Source organism: Erinaceus europaeus, chromosome 20, assembly GCF_950295315.1.
Source record: "Erinaceus europaeus chromosome 20, mEriEur2.1, whole genome shotgun sequence".
NCBI lineage: Eukaryota > Metazoa > Chordata > Mammalia > Eulipotyphla > Erinaceidae > Erinaceus > Erinaceus europaeus.
The window spans coordinates 48,808,189-48,823,622 of NC_080181.1; the positions used below are offsets into that span (position 1 = coordinate 48,808,189).

General features: G+C 44.4%; 1 long non-coding RNA gene across 1 annotated transcript in view; it reads left to right on the top strand.

Moving 5' to 3' along the window:
* LOC132534859 (uncharacterized) overlaps positions 1 to 15,434 on the top strand; it is a 538,114-nt gene that overhangs the window by 51,787 nt on the left and 470,893 nt on the right. Inside the window, exons 7-8 of the long non-coding RNA XR_009546598.1 lie at positions 9,452 to 9,535; positions 10,065 to 10,153. This is a non-coding gene — a long non-coding RNA (uncharacterized LOC132534859). The remainder of the gene's footprint in view (positions 1 to 9,451; positions 9,536 to 10,064; positions 10,154 to 15,434) is intronic.

A 15,434-nucleotide genomic window follows, 5' to 3' on the forward strand; every position in this document is an offset into this window, starting at 1 on the left:
TATAGCTGTGCTATTGGATGCTTCTAATCTACTTGGTCTAGGCTTTTGAGAGAGTCCGCATATCAAATACACAGCCTATATATTGAAAAGATTCAGTTTGTGTTTTGAAAAACTTTGAGACATACAATTGATTTCTTGGACCTGTATTCTACCCATCCATCCACCCCCACCCCAGAGTCTTTTACTTTGGTGTGATACGCCAATTCCAGTTCAGGTTCTACTTGTTTTTTTTTCTTTTTCTTTCTGATCTTGTTGTTTCAACTTCTGCCTGAGAGTGAGATCATCCCATATTCATCCTTCTGTTTCTGACTTATTTCACTTAACATGAATTTTTCAAGGTCCATCCAAGATCGGCTGAAAACAGTGAAGTCACCATTTTTTATAGCTGAGTAGTATTCCATTGTGTATATAGACCACAAGTTGCTCAGCCACTCATCTGTTGTTGGACACCTGGGTTGCTTCCAGGTTTTGGTTATTACAAATTGTGCTGCCAAGAACATATGTGTACACAGATCTTTTTGGATGGATGTGTTGGGTTCCTTAGGATATATCCCCAGGAGAGGAATTGCAGGATCATAGGGTAGGTCCATTTCTAGCCTTCTGAGAGTTCTCCAGACTGTTCTCCACAGAGGTTGGACCTATTTACATTCCCATCAGCAGTGTAGGAGGGTTCCTTTGACCCCACACCCTCTCCAGCATTTGCTGCGTTTTTCTTTTTTATCATTGTTGTGGTTATTATTATTATTGTTGATGTCATTGTTGGATAGGACAGAGAGAAATGGAGAGGAGGGAAAAAACAGAGAGGGGGAGAGAAAAATAGACACCTGCAGACCTGCTTCACCACCTGTGAAGCGACTTCCCCTGCCGGTGGGGAGTGGGGGTGGGGGCTTGAACTGGGATCCTTACTCCCTACCGCCCAACTCCCCACTCTCACTTTCTTTGTGCAATCCTGCTCCACAAAATGGCATCTCCAACCAGCAGACAATATATTGGCACAGGTTGTATTGATGTTGAACTTGAAAAGGTTAAAGCTATAAGTGCATTTTTTCCCCTTTGTCTTTTCTGTTTTTGATATAGACAGAGAGACATTGAGAGAGAAAGGGGAGATAAAGAAGGAGAAAGAGAGACACCTGCAGCTCTGTTTCAGTGCTTGTGGAACTTCCTCTTCATAGAAGAGCAGAGGGGGCTTGAACCAGCAACCTTGAGCTTGGTAATATGTGTGATCGACTGGGTGTGTCACCACACAGTCCCCTCAGTGTGAACTCGGATGCTTTCTCTAACCTCACAAAGAAAAAAGGAGACTATGAATCTGTGGTGTGCACAGTCCTATGACATGCCCTGGTGGGAATCAAGCAGAAGTCTGAGCATTAACCCCCCAACCTCACTATTGATATCAGGTCAGAACTCACCAGGGAGTTATTCTAAGTTTTTCGGAGCTCATTAAAATGCAGTGCAGCTACACCATCAGAAGAGCACGTCAGTCCATCTGTCTAGTCACATTTTTCTGATATGAAATTTGCCCAGGGACTTTTCAAAATGACATCAGCTACTCATACTCCTTTCCTCGGCAAGTAAAGATCTAGAGAGAGAACGGAGAAGGAAGCCCAGTAATGCCCATTGACGAGAGTCCTGTTCTTCCTGAAGACACCGTTGCTCTAATCAGCTTGGTCATGAATCAGTGCTTTTTACAAGTGAATGTGCTTTTTTTCTTTTTAATTTTATAAGTGATTTAGTATTGATTTGCAAAATTATAAGGTAACAGGGACATAATTCCACACTGTTCCCACCAGTTGCATTCTGTGTCCCCATTCCCTCCATTGGAAACTGCAGTGGTTATTCCAAGATCACAGATATGGGTTGACTATTATTTTTATATCTATCTATCTATCTATTCACCCATTTTTCCCCTCTATGGTCCTTCTCTTCCTTTCAAAGTCACATTTACACCTATTACTTCTTCTAAATGTCCTTCCTTTTTTCCTCTTCTTTCTTTGGGTCCTGATGGAATTAGAGTTCAGAGCCCTCTGGTTATCTTTCTCTAACATTTTTTTTTTCCCCTTTGAAAGTATGGACCAGAATTCTTTATGGGATGCAGAAGGTGGCCTTCTGCACCAGGGAAAGTTTAACAGAAAGTACTGTTAAACTATTTGGGTCTTTTAAAAGGCATGATGCAATTGGAAAGCTTCCAAAAATGGTCTCAAAAGGAGGACCTAAAAATGGGTACACAGGCTCCATTGTCTTTCTTACACATAATGTTTTTAAGTACTACCTGCTATATTTTTAGAAATTGTTTATTAGAAGTCTATAAAGATCAAGCCTTTATTTACTTATCTTTTTTTTTTTTATGTGATAGGACAGAGAGAAATTGAGAGGGAGTGAGAAAGAGAGATATTTGCAGTACTGTTTCACCACTCGTGAAACTTCCCCCACTGCAGGTGGGGACTGGGGGGGCTTGAACCCAGGTCCTTTTGCATGACAGTGTGTGTACTCAGCCAGGTGTGCCTCCACTCAGCTCCCAAGACCAGGATTTAAAAAAAATTATTTATTTTCCCTTTTGTTGCCCCTGTTGTTTTATTGTTGTAGTTATTGTTGTTGTTATTGATGTCATCATCGTTGGATAGGACAGAGAGAAATGGAGAGAGGAGGGGAAGACAGAGAGGGGGAGAGAAAGACAGACACCTGCAGACCTGCTTCACCGCTTGTGAAGCGACGCCTCTGCAGGTGGGGAGCTGGGGGCTCGAACTGGGATCCTTACTCTGGTTCTTGCACTTTGCTCCACCTGCGCTTAACCCACTGGGCTACCGCCCGACTCCCAAGACCAGGATTTTAATCCATGAAAAATTTACTTCTATGGAGAGTTTTTTTTTTTTAAAGTATCAGTTTGCAATATGAAATTTTAGGGGTAAAGGTTCACACTCATATGTTTGTGTATGCCTAAGAGTCATCACAACCATTTCCAAGGTTCTAGTGCTATCATACCAAAGATGTCTTCCTCCCTCCCTCCCTCCCCCCCTCCCTCCCTCCCTCCCTCCCTCCCTTCCTTCCTTCCTTTCCTTTCTTTCTTGCTTAGCTTTCCACAAAATCACCTTGTGAGAGCTAAGAGGGGAGAGGAGTCATTAATTTGAAAATAAAAAACTTTAAGGCAAGCTTATCTGTCTATCTGTCTATTCCATCTGTCTTGGCATCTGCATAGACGTACATGGACATACAAAATCTTCCCACTAAGTCTGCAAGGCAGAGTCTTTCTGTCTCTCACACAGCAGGCAGCACAGACTCCAAGAGGTTGATTGCTGTTGTGAGGTCACACAACTCGAAGGGATGGGGCTGGGGGAGGGGGGTTGAGTCTGTATCCCTTCTACCTTGTTGTCTGTCTGTAATTTAAAAAAAATCAGGCTGGGGAGATAGAATTATGGTTATGCAAAAAGCATTTCATGTCTGAGGCACCAAAGGTCTCAGGTTCAATCCCCAACACCACCATAAGCCAGAGCTGAGCAGTGCTCTGGTAAAAGAAAAAAAAAAGTTATTTATTTGATATAGAGAGAGAGGGAGAGGGAGAGGGAGGGAGAGAGAGAGAGAGAGAGAGAGAGAGAGAGGGAGAGAGGTTGAGAAGAGAGACACTTGCAGCCCTGCTTCACCACTAGTGAAGCTTTCCCCTCCAGATGGGGACTAGGGGCTTGAACCCGGGTCTTTGCACACTGTAATGTGTGCACTTAACCAGATGTGCCACAGCCTGAACCCTCCCCTACCCCACTGCCTGTCTGTAGGTGTACTTCATACCCAGCTAGGACTCAATGCCAGACCAGGCATCCCAATCACTGGCGTGACTGATCCTACCCTTTTGGTGAACCAAACTAGTGGCACGCCATCCAGGAGCGTCAGAAGAGCCGACCTTTTCGGGGTGCTTCTTAGGCGAACACTCCATTGTGAGAGGGCAAAGAGAAGCCACTTGAGTCATTCACATGAGCCACAGCAACAGAACATCATTTTCTTAGCAGAGAATTTGACTTAGGTGCACAGGGAGGGCAGATGCTTTTTTTCTTATTGGTTTGTCAGAAAAGTCAAGACACAGTTTTGCATAGAAAAACACAGAGGGAAGGGCTGTGGAGGCAGCATAATGGTTCTGCAGGAAAACATAGTGGGGGCCGGGCAGTGGCACATCCTGCCTGTTAAAACCACATAATAAGTACTATGTGCAAGAACCCAGGTTTGAGCCCCTGCTTCCTACCTGCAGGAGGGGGGAAGTTTCAAAAGCAGTGAAGCAGGTCTGTGGGTGTCTATCTTTCTCTCTAACCCCCTCCTTTCTCTCTGTCCTATCACATAAAATAAAAAAAGCAAAACAAAAAATAAAGGGGGGGATGGCTGTCAGGAGTGGTGGATTCTTAGTGCCAGCATGAAGCACCTGGAGGCAAAGTGAGAGAGAGAGAGAGAGAGAGAGAGAGAGAGAGAGAGAAAGGAAGGGGGCTGGGTGGTGGTGCACCTGATTGAGCATACCTGTTACAATGCCCAAGGACCTAGCTTCAAGCCCCTAGTCCCCACCAGGAGAAGAAAAGCTTCACAAGTGGTGAAGCAGTGCTGCATGTGTCTTTCTGTCTACCTCCCCCTTCCCTCTCAATTTCTAACTGTAACTATCAAATAAAGATAAATCAAATATATATAATTTAAAATATTTATTTATTCCCTTTCGTTGCCCTTGTTGTTCTATTGTTGTTATTGACGTCGTCGTTGTTGGATAGGACGGAGAGAAACGGAGAGAGGAGGGGAAGACCGAGAGGGGGAGAGAAAGACAGACACCTGCAGACCTGCTTCACCGCCTGTGAAGCGACTCCCCTGCAGGTGGGGGATAATTAAAATATTTTAAAACATCATTTAAAAAAAAGGAAGGAAAGAAGGGTGGAAAAAAGGAAGAGAAAAGAAGCAAGGAAGGAAGGAAGGAAGGAAGCAAGGAAGGAAGGGAGAAAGAGAAACATATGTTGTGACTTCTTGGACAAGCCAATAGAACAAAGTCAAATAAACCTTGGCGCCTAAGATTTTTTTTTTTTTAAATAAGAGACAGGGAGACAGAGCAAGAAAGAAAATGAGAGTGAAAGAGACCATAGGGTTGGTGTATTGCATCTGGGGTGGGGTAGGGGAGAGTACAGGTCCTGGAAAGCATGACAGAGGACCTAGTGGGGGTTGTATAGTTATGTGGAAAACTGAGAAATGTTACGCAGGTACAAACTGCTCTATTTACTGTTGACTGTAAAACATTAATCCCCCATAAAGAAATAAAAAAAAATTAAATTAAATAAAAAAAAGACCATAGGCCCCAAGCTTCCTTCTGTATGTGGGGACACTATCCAAATGAGCTATCTCCCCAGCCCTCAAAAATTATTTGAAGAGCAAGCATGGATTAATGAGGCGTGCAGTGGGCAGGGTGAAAGAATCCTTTTGCCTGGTGATTTCTGCTGGACATTTTCCTTTCCTTTTCTTTTATTTAAAATATTTTATTTATTTATTTATTTATTTATCTTCTTATTGTTATTTTTGCCTCCAGGGTTATTGCTGGGCTCGGTGCCTGCACTAGGAATCCACTGCTCCTGGAGGCTATTTTTCCCATTTGGTTGCCCTTGTTGTTGTTGTGCTTATTGTAGTTGCTATTGTTGTCATAGCTATTGTTGTTGTTGGATAGGACAGAGAGAAATGGAGAGAGGAGGGGAAGACAGAGAGGGGAAGAGAAAGACAGACACCTGCAGACCTGTTTCACTGCTTGCAAAGCGATCCTCCTGCTGGTGGGGAGCCTGGGGCTCGAATCGGGATCCTTATGCCTGTCCTTGTGCTTTGCGCCACGTGCGCTTAACCCGCTGTGCTACCGCCTGACTCCCGATTTTATTCATTTATTAATGAGAAACATAGGAGGAGAGAGAAAGAGCCAGACATCACTCTGGTGCATGTGCTGCAAGGGATCGAACTCCAGGAATAGAACTCAGGACCTCATGCTTGAGAGTCCAGTGCTTTATTCACTGTGCCACCTCCCGGACCACTTTGCTGGAAATTTTTCTATTTCAGCTTGGTCCATTCCCTTTGCTTTTCAGATGTAGTGAATTTACTGCTAAAGGCGAAAGTGGTCTCTCTCTCTCTCTTTCCCTTTCTGTTCTTTTCTCTTCTTCCCACAAAGCCAGGCATTGGCTATCTTTTTATGAATTTTACTAGTGAATTAATAATGATTAACACGATTGTAATATAACAGGGGTATAATGCCACATAATGCCCACCACAGCAGAGTTACATGACCTGCCTCTCCACTAAAAGCAGGTCTCTTGCAAAAGCTGCACAAACCAACTGTTCTTCCTGAGTTGATCCCTTTCAGAGCTCAGGTGATAGGCCTGCTTGAGTTACACCTTCCATGTTTTGTGGTTAGACGTGGGGTCACAACCATTCTGTATTAGTCCACCTTGCAAGAAAATATTGATGTTACGCCTGCCAGACCCTGTTTCCTCTGGGAATGGTCCCGTGGGCACGGAATCGACCACAGCGGCAGGCAGCTGAGTCTCTGGCTTTCGAAGGGCCAGCTGGTACGACACCCAGAAACCACTCACTCCCCTCTGTGACTTCACTCAGCCGGAAAACTCCAAGGTGCATGGCTGCACGACTGGAAATGTCCCAGAAGTTGAGTCTGAGGCCTTGAGAAAGTGCTTGGAGGGAACCAGGCTGGTCTGAAGGACATGAAAATTCACAGCCTGCACAGACTTATTATTCTTATGTTTTCTCTAGCTGCACAAAAACTTATTTGAACATTTTGCTGTCTTTACTTTTTATTTCAGGATTTATTTGCTTCTTGTGTGTATGCATGATTTCACCACTCCCAGGACACTTTTTCATTCAGAGAGAGAGAGAGAGAGGGAGAGGGAGAGGGAGAGGGAGAGGGAGAGGGAGAGGGAGAGGGAGAGGGAGAGGGAGAGGAAGAGAGGGAGAGAGAGAGGGAGAGAGAGAGAATGAGAATCCAGAAAGCCTTTATGGTGTTGGGGATAGAACCTGGAGCCAGGAGGCCTGGCGGTAGCGCAGCAGGTTAAGCGTACACGGTGCAAAGAGCAAAGACTGGCACAAGGATCCCGGTTCGAACCCCCAGTTCCTCACCTGCAGGGGAGTTGTTTCAGAAGCGGTGAAGCAGGTCTGTAGGTGTCTATCTTTCTCTCCCCCCTCTGTCTGTCCCTCCTCTCTCCATTTCTCTCTGTCCAACAACAACATCAATATCAGTGACAACAATAACAACAACAACAAGGCAACAAAATGGAAAAAAATGGCCTCCAGAAGCAGTGGGTTCATAGTGCAGGCACTGAGCCCCAACAATAATCCTGGAGGCAAAAAAAAAAGAACCTGGAGCCTCTGAAATGCAAGCAGTGTATTCAAACTAATATATATATATATATATATATATATATATATATATATAGAGAGAGAGAGAGAGAGAGAGAGAATATACACATATATAACACACATACACAATGATAACTCAGGCCAAATATATTTTTAACTCTTTTAATATTTATTTATTCCCTTTTGTTGCCCTTGTTTTTTATTGTTGTAGTTATTGTTGTTGATGTCATCGTTGTTGGATAGGACAAAGAGAAATGGAGAGAGGAGGGGAAGACAGAGAGGAGGAGAGAAAGAGAGACACCTGCAGACCTGCTTCACCCCCTGTGATGCAATGACCCTGTAGGTGGGGAGCCGGGGTCGCTCGAACCCAGATCCTTGAGCCAGTCCTTGCGCTTTGTGCCATGTGTGCTTAACCCGCTGCGCTACTGCCCAACTCCCATGCCAAATAACTTTACTTCTATCCATGCTAACTACCAAAAAAACAATGTTTAAGGATGTTCACTAAAGCATTGTTTACAGTAATTTGAACCCAGGTAGGAACCTGACAGTATGGGAACGGTGCTATGCAATGTTTTTGATGTTGCTAGTTATATGAACTAGGCCATACTACTGAAATAGGTCTGCATTCCTCACGACTGCAAAGACACAGGCAAAATGTATGTAATAAGAACAACTAGTGGCATTAGTTTTCTGTATAATATATGACAGGTACCCTGTCAAATACTTTGTAGTAATTAGAAATAATAGTCAACCCATATCTATGACCTTGGGAGAACGATGACCACAGTTTCCAGCATAGGGAGATGGGGACCCAGAATTATAGAATTCTGGTGGTGGGAACCGTATGGAATTATACTCCTATTGTCTCAAAATTTTGTAAATCAATATTAAATCACTAGTAAAAGATCTGCTCAGATTAAACTCAATTTCATTATGTTTCCTTTTTTTTTTTTTTTGCCTCCAGAGTTATTGCTGGGGCTCGGTGCCTGTGCTAGGAATCCACTGCTCTTGGAGGCTATATTTCCCTTTTGTTGCCCTTGTTGTTTATCGTTGTTGTTATGATTGCTGTCGTCGTTGTTGGATAGGACAGAGAGAAATGGAGAGAGGAGGGGAAGACAGAGAGGAGGAGAGAAAGATAGATACCTGCAGACCTGCTTCACCGATTTTGAAGACATCCCCCTGGAGGTGGGGGTCAAGGCCTCCAACTAGGAGTCTTGCGTGGATCCTTGCGTTTCACTCTTGCGAGCTCAACCCATTGTGCTACCGCCTGACCCCGGGAAGCACATTTTATAGGTAAATAGAAAGCAATTTGTCCAGAGGACTTGAGAATTTTTGGGGAGGACTATCTAGATTCATGATTGAGAATATACTTGAAAATATCCAGGTTCTTTGTCATTCTTTCTCCCAGAAAACAAAACAGCGTTTGCCCAACATTTTTTGGAAAAAAATATGTAGAATTTGTTTGTATCCAGAAATCTATAGCAACTTTTAAGTTCATTGCTGATTTGAAAATTAAAAAAAGGGAGTCAGGCGGTAGCACAGCGGGTTAAGCGCACGTGGCACAAAGCACAAGGACCGGAGTAAGAATCCCGGTTGGAGCCCCCAGCTCCCCACCTGCAGGCGAGTCACTTCACAATCGGTGAAGAGGGTCTGCAGGTGTCTCTCTTTCTCTCCCCCTCTCTGTCTTCCCCTCCTCTCTCCATTTCTCTCTGTCCTATCCGGAAACAACAACGACATCAATAGCAACAACAATAATAACTACAACAATAAAAACCAACAAGGGCGGGACCAGGTGGTGGCGCACTTGGTTGAGCGCACATGTTACAGGTCATAAGGACCCAGGTTCAAGCTCCTGGTCCCCACCTGCAGGAGGAAAGTTTCACAAGTGGTGAAGCAGGGCTGTAGGTGTCTCTCTGTCTCTTGCCCTCTCTATCTCCCCCTTCCTCTCAATTCCTGGCTATCCCTATCCAATAAATAAATAAAGATACTTAAAAAAAAAATAAGGGCAACAAAAGGGAATAGAAACAAATGAATATAATTTTTAAAAAAAATCCGTTTCTGTTTTGACGTACAGAGTATTTTTTTTTTTGCCCCACAGATTGGATGATGTTCTCTCATGAATGGAGCACATGCTAACACAGGTTCGCCAGCTGTCTGCACCCAGTTAACTAAAGTTTGCGAAGTAAGTCAGCATAATGAGTAATTTAGTTTTCATGTTTTCTTTAGCCTGCTAGCGGTGCTTCTTTCATGACTGGGTAATGATGGCCTTTTGGTTTTTCCACATTGGGCTTAAGAAAAAATAAATAAAAAAGCACCTAGCTGACATGGTCAAGATCCAAAGGGTGTGCCCGGTAGTGTAATAGCCACTCCTTAACAAAGAGAAAATCTTTGCGGGATGGGGGTGTGGGTGGGGGTGGGCTGAACAGCCTTCTTTACCGCACGTGCGGAAGTGCGCGCTCACTGAACACAGACATGTGACGTCCATGCACAGAAGGCATTGTGTTGGAGGGAGGGGAAAGATGTGTGGTCGGGGGTCTTCCATGAGATTCTTCCAGCGCTCAGGGTCACCAGGGCTTGAAAGGTTTCCTCCTGACGCTATGGCTTATGCCACTAAAAAAGATCAGAGCGAGCGTCTGCTCTCATTCCATGAGCTGTTTTCGGCATCAGAAAGGTGATCATTATTGTTTTTTCCCCTTTTCTGTTTTCTGAAGTTGAAAAAAAAAATTCCCAGGTATAAATCCCAGAAGATTTCTTTCATCCTCTCTGCTCTGGGACCTTGCAAGGAGACGGGGATAGCAAGGTAAGAGGGTATGGTTGGTTTTCTCCAGGAAAATTCCCAAAGTTATAGTCTCTGTATTAAAGAAGAAACCAAAATTAAGTGGCTGGGCATCTGGTCAACCTTCCAACACTGTATCACAAGAGGGAATTACCTTCCTTGTCTCAGCTGCTAAACAGTTATAACCTGGAGTCCAGGACCGACATGGCTTGTAACTTTTTAACCTGGTCTAACAGCCAACATTATTCCTATTGGTATGAATGTCTAATCCTCTCTTGAATTTTGCTGGACTGTTCGCCTCAATAATATCCCAAGGCAGTAAATTCCACAAGTAGATTAAGCAGAGAAAAGTGGTTCCTTTTATTTGTTTTCCATTTGTGACCTTTCTGCGTCACAAGATGGCCCTTGTTCCTGTATGACGTGGCCCATTTCAAGTGGAGTCTAACTTCTCCCAGACATTTTCTTCCCTTGTATTCCAAGCCCATCTTTAAAAACAATTTTGCTCTTAAGGCATACATCCATGGTCTTGATTAAACAGGATGATTTTTAAAAATCTTTTGTCAGTGGTTTCATGTTTCTTTGACACAAATAGGCATTAGGATAAGACCTCTTCTCTATAATTAATGGCATTTATGGACAAATAGTTATCGAGTCCATATGTTCCCAGAGAGACAGTTTTCAGCAAGAGAGAGTCCTTGGTCCCAATGACCTGCTTTTCTTTTTATAATTTTATTTTTTGGGGGGAGTTAATAGCTTACAGAGCTGTTGTTGGCACATTGGTACAACTGGTTGTCTCTGTGTGACAGGTGTCTACAGAATCCTGTCACCCGTCACTTAGAACCTTTTTCACCATCATGCACCACCATCCCAATGCCCTCTATCCTTTCCCTCCTTCTCCTTCCCCAGAGTTCTCTGCATTGGTGAAAATTTGATGAAAAGCTTTTCTAGCAAGGATAGGCTAGTAGTAAGGTAGCAAGTGAAGATAAGATTTCTTCTCTTCTGGGAGCCGGGCAGTAGTGCAGCAGATTAAGCACATGTGGTGCAAAGTGCAAGGACCGTCTTAAGGATCCTGGTTCCCCCGGCTCCCCACCTGCAGGGGAGTCACTTCACAAGCAGTGAAGCAGGTCTGCAGGTGTCTGTCTTTCTTTTCCCCTCTCTGTCTTCCCCTCCTCTCTCCATTTCTCTCTGTCCTATCCAACAATGATGACATCAATAACAACAACAATAAAAAAACAACAAGGGCAACAAAAGGGAAACTAACTAAAAAAAAAAAAAGAATTCTTCTCTTCTGGGAGTCAGAGGGTATCGCGGCACGTTAAGTGCACATGGCTCGAAGCACAAGCACTACAAGGAGGGCCATAAGGATCCAGTTTGAGTCCCCAGCTCCCCACCTGCAGGGGAGTCGATTCACAGGCAGTGAAGCAGGTCTGCAGGCGTCTATGTTTATCTCACCCTCCTCTGTCTTCCCTTCCTCTCTCCCTTTCTCTCTGTCCTATCCAACAATGACTACATCAGTAACAACAACAATAATAACTACAGCAACAATGAAAAACAAGGGCAACAAAAGGAAAAAAAAAAACTTCACTTCTGATGGTCTTGAGGACTAGAGGACACTTGGAGAGGTGTCTGGGGAGCGACAGCATGTGTCACTTTCAATTGTGTGTCACATAGGAAGTGACTCTCTGAAAAGCAGACAGGGGAGACTGACCATCCAGGAATCATTTAAAAAAAATTTTTACTGGGAGTCGGGCGGTAGCGCAGCGGGTTAAGCGCAGGTGGCGCTAAGCACAAGGACCAGCGGAAGGATCCTGGTTCGAGCCCCCGGCTCCCCACCTGCAGGGGAGTCACTTCACAGGCGGTGAAGCAGGTCTGCAGGTGTCTGTCTTTCTCTCCCCCTCTCTGTCTTCCCCTCCTCTCTCCATTTCTCTCTGTCCTATCCAACAACAATGACATCAATAATAACTACAACAACAAAGCAACAAGGGCAACAAAAGGAATAAATAAATAAATTAATTAATTAAAAAATTTTTTTTACTTATTTAATTTATTTATTTTGCCTCCAGAGTTATCGCTGGGGCTCAGTGTCTGCACCACAAATCCACTGCTCCTGGAGGCTATTTTTCCTCTTTGGTTGCCCTTGTGATTGTTATTGTTGTCATTGCTGTCACTGTTGTTGGATAGGACAGAGAGAAACTGAGAGAGGAAGGAAAGACAGAGGGGGGAGAGAAAGACACCTGAAGACCTGCTTCACCACTTGTGAAGAGACACCCCCCCACCCAGGTGGGGAGCCGGGGACTTGAGCCGGAATCCGGTCCTTGTGCTTTGCGCCATGTGCGCTTAACCCACTCCACCTACTGCCCGACCCCCCCCCCCCCCCCACCCCAGGAGTCATTTAAGAGAGCTCTCCAAGAAGGACAACTCCAATTACTCAGACAATACCAGAGATTGGTCCACCAGTGCAGATAGCACCACTATCCGTTGAGTGAATGAACGAGGCAAAGCTAAAAAGGGAAACGTTTGTAGTAAATCACCCAGCACATTACTCATAGCTTTCAAAGTAACTTTTTTGTTTCCTTTTTTGAATTTGTATGTTCTGTAACTCCAAAGACCACTGAAGTGGAGGAGAGGAGAGGGACTCTGGTAGTTATATTAGGGCTTTAAGATCGGCCCATGTGTTCAACGGTATAATCTTGAGCAAGTGCCCAATCTGCTTTTCTCTTGAGTTCTCTTTTAGATCATTAGCAGTGAGATTTCTTTTTAATTCTTTTTAAAATTATATTTTTATTTATTTATTATTGGATCGAGACAGAGATAAGTTGAGAGGGGAGGAGGAAGTAGAGCTTTCCCCCCCTGTAGGTGGGGACCAGGGGTTTGAACCTGGGTCCTTGCTCACTGTAATGTGAACACTTAACCAGGTGCACCACCACCTGGCTCTCCTAGCAATTTTTTATAGTATTTATTTATTCCCTTTGTTGTTTTATTGCTGCAGTTATTATTATGTCATCGTTGTTGGATAGGACAGAGAGAAATGGAGAGAAGAGGGGAAGATGGAGTGGGAGAGAGAAAGACAAACACCTGCAGACCTGCTTCACCACCTGTGAAGCGACTCCTCTGCAGGTGGGGAGCGGGGGGCTCAAACCTGGATCTTTACGCTGGTCCTTGGGTCCTAACAATTCTTTATCAACTGTCAAGTGGAGTAGAAGCGTTGGTGGTTCGGGGAGGGATCAGTTTTTCTCAGTACTTGGCTCACTTCTTTCAGTCTTTTTTTCCTTTCTCTTTCCATGATTTCTCTATTTTTTTTTAAAAAAATTTTATTTATTTGATTAAACAGTCAGATATTGAGACAAAAAAGGGAGATAGAGAGGGAGAGAGACAGAGAGAGACCTGCAGCCCTGCTTCACCACTTGCAAAGCTTTCTCCCTGCAGGTGGGGTTGCTTTTTCTTTTTTTTTTTCAACCTTTATAATTAAAAAGAAATTTTTATTTATAAAAAGGTAACATTGACAAAAACCATAGGATAAGAGGGGTACAACTCCACACAATTCCCACCACCAGGACTCTGTGTCACATCCCTTCCCCTGATAGTGTTCCTGTTCTCTAACCCTCTGGGAGTATAGACCCAGGGTCATTGTGGGATGCAGAAGGTGGAAAGTCTGGCTTCTGTAATTGCTTCCCCTGCTGACCATGGACATTGGCAGGTCGATCCATACTCCCAGCCTGACTCTATCTTTCCCTAGTGGAGCAGGGCTCTGGGGAAGTGGGGCTCCAGGACACATTGGTGGGGTCATCTGCCCAGGGAAGTCTGGTTGGTCTCATGTTAGCATCTGGAACTTGGTGGCTGACAAAAGAGTTAACATATAAAACAAAACATATCATTGACTAAATATGAGCTTAAAGGCTGGAATATTGCAGATGAAGAGTTGGGGGTCTCCATTTTGTAGATAGCTAGTAGGCCTATTTTAGTTATAGTCCAAAGAACCCATGAGTATACTAGTTTTTTGTTTGTTTGTTTTTTAATGCAGTGCTGGGGATCAACCCTGAGTCTTGTGCATGGTTTCCATGTGGTGGAGGGGGTGAGACACCAAAGTCATGGCTCTGTGCCCCAAGCCATCTTCCTGGCCCCTATTCTGCACTCTGTCCCCTGCCTTGGTTGAAAACTAACCAGTGGCATCCAGGGGACTGTCCTTTTTGCCCCAGAGGTGACTTAAGTGAGGTGACCTTTCCTTTCTGAAGGTATTTATACCATAGGAGTATAGGAATAGGCCAGGGCAGGGGAGGACATAGGCCAGCTTTCAAGCTGAAGGTCCCAAGTTCAACCCAATACTGCAAAGGCTTCCTTTCTCCTTCATTAACCGATACCTCTGGAAAATTTCAGTAGAAGGGGGAATCCGATAGAAATGTTGGTTGTTGAGACACTGAGCTAGGGGTACTTTTATTTATATCAATAGAGACAGAGACGGAGAGAATGAGAACACACCTGGTTGAGATCACACATAACAATGCACAAGGACTCCTGTTCAAGACCCTGGTCCCCACCTTCAGATGAAAGCTTCATGAGTGGTGAAGCAGGGACTGCAGGTGTCTCTCTGTTTCTCTCCCTCTCTATCTCCCACTCCCCTTTCAACTCCCTCTGGCACTATCCAATAATAAATAAATATATATATATATTTTTTTTTAAAAAAAAAGAGAGAGAGAAGGTGGTCGGGGAGGTGGCGCAGTGGATAGAGCGTTGGACTCTCAAGCATGAGGTCCTGGGTTCGATCCCTGGCAGCACGTACCAGAGTGATGTCTGGTTTGTTCTCTCTCTTTCTCTCTCCCGCCCCCCCAATCCCTCTCATAGATAAAAAATAAAATATATATAAAAAAAACAAGAACAAGAATGAATGAGACCAAAGCACTGAAACTTTCTCCAGGGTGGTGGTACTCAGACTCAAACCCAGGTCTTATAAATGGCAAAGCAGTGCACTAGCCAAGTGAGCTATTTCACGGTCCCCGAGCTTGCCTTTATTCTGTTTGCTTCTAAATCTCCCTGGGTCGGGTTATCCAAAGTTCTCTATATACAGACAGAGCTGCCCACGTTTCTGTGGAAACCACCTCCCCCCCCCCCCCCCCCCCGTCCCCCGGAAGCGACCGGACTCTGCCTTCAGCAGCTGCCCAAGTGTCTCAGCACAATGGGGCAGACACCCTTTCCCTCACATTCTTCCTTGTTATTCTTTCTAATTGTCCCACAATTGACTTTTCTTCCATTTGGGCAATTGGTAGTAGAAGCATGCACAGTTCTGAAGGGCACAACTCAAGAAGGACAT